Consider the following 1,753-nt stretch of genomic DNA (forward strand, 5'->3'; position numbering starts at 1 on the left):
CTTCAAATGCTGAGAACTTACCAATATTTGAAAGTGTTTCCTGTTAGCAAAAATAAACGTCACAAAGTTTCACAGCTGGATAGTGCATGTTTTAATGAGTAGAGGAGAACAGCCTCTGGTAACAAGCTCCGAAAGGTTCATCAAATGTCCTGTATTTGGGAATGGAAAGAATAGGAGGCAAAAATTAAAACCTGAACTCAACTTAATACAAAAACCTTCAGTGTCACATAATCACAAGCAACAGTTAAAACAACTGCACATTTACAACATTTCCAATGAGAAATATTCTGATATATTTCTGTAATTAAGCATATAGGAAAAATTATTTAGCCCTTAAGTTAGAGAAGGAGTTTAACATACAAGTTTTAAGACTATTAACAACTTTTGACTATGCTTCCAGACAGAAGCACTTTGAAGAAGTCACTGTAAAAACCAGTACTTTATAGGAGGATTTCAAACAATTTTAACACTATCATTTGTTCTAGTTAACATCATGAAGTTCCAGTTAACGTTTCTGCAACACCTGCCACCCACACACTTTAAATGGGGCTATTATTAATCTAACCTCACGGTGACAGTGATTCCCTCCAAACAAAACTATTCGCCTGAGGTTACAGAAAAATTATGTGCCCACGTTATACAAAAGCAAGATATTTAAGTCCTATTCCCACTCAACCCGACTGAATCGCAGCCTTCAAAAGCCAGTGTCACCCTCAAGTTAAAGAGCAGCATGCACGAAAGTAGTAAGTAAAGCAGTTTGTTCCTCTTACAAAATTTAACCATTCTGAAAAAAGAAAACCCACAAAGATACAGAAAAAGATGCAAATTCCCAACAGCAGGTAAAGATTTTCTTTTCGACGCCTGTAGAAGCTACACAGCCTGAAATGCAGTATTCCAGCTGGCAACAACCTGCTAATACAACAGGATGCATCTTTCCAGCAGGGCACTAGGCGCACGCTCCTGGCTCAAAACGCTCACTTGCGGTAATGCTTCCACTGCGCTTCGCGTTTCCTCTGCATTCCCCTTACTCATTTCCCCGTAACTTCCAGCTCTGCCCGTGTGCCTGTCTCTCCATCCTCTCTCCATCATGGTCCAGAAACAGCTGCCCGTATCACTCCCCAATTTTTGATCTCTGTTCTTTCTCAGCTGGTTGCACCAAATGAAGAACAGAGCCAACACTACCCATGCCACGGACCTTGCGGAACGCAGCTAGCCAGCACTTAAAAAGCAAGTACCTTCCCTGGTACCAGACTTGAGAAGCCTGGTGATATAAAAAAGTAAGAATTTAGCTACAAATATATCTGCTACTCAAGCAGTGAAGATTAAAAAGCAACCTGAAAAAAATCCAGATGCCTGTGGCTAGAGTGACACTTACCTGTCCAAGTGCCATCAACTCCTACAAGATCTTAAGCTTCCACTTAAAAGAAAAAAAGTCACAAAAGTAATCCAAGCAAAAAGATGTTGCCCATGTGCATCTATTAGACAAAAAACAACACAAAAAGCACCTTTAAAAAAAAGAAAAGAGGAGATTAAAGAACTGCAAGTGCATCACACTGGGAATTGCCCTGAATTATGGTTCCCCCAAAACTTTCTCGTTGGTTTTTGGCTTTTTAACCAGGGGATCTTTGCTAAAGTTTCCAAACTCCATACGTAAAAAGGGAGCAAGCCAAAGGAGGAGGAAGAATCATGAGGTAATTTTTATAGAGAAGTATAGCGGTGGGAAGAACGGAGGGGAAGAGCACCTAAGAGACAC

The sequence above is a fragment of the Phaethon lepturus genome, unplaced genomic scaffold (genome assembly GCF_000687285.1).
Source record: "Phaethon lepturus isolate BGI_N335 unplaced genomic scaffold, ASM68728v1 scaffold45732, whole genome shotgun sequence".
Classification (NCBI taxonomy): domain Eukaryota; kingdom Metazoa; phylum Chordata; class Aves; order Phaethontiformes; family Phaethontidae; genus Phaethon; species Phaethon lepturus.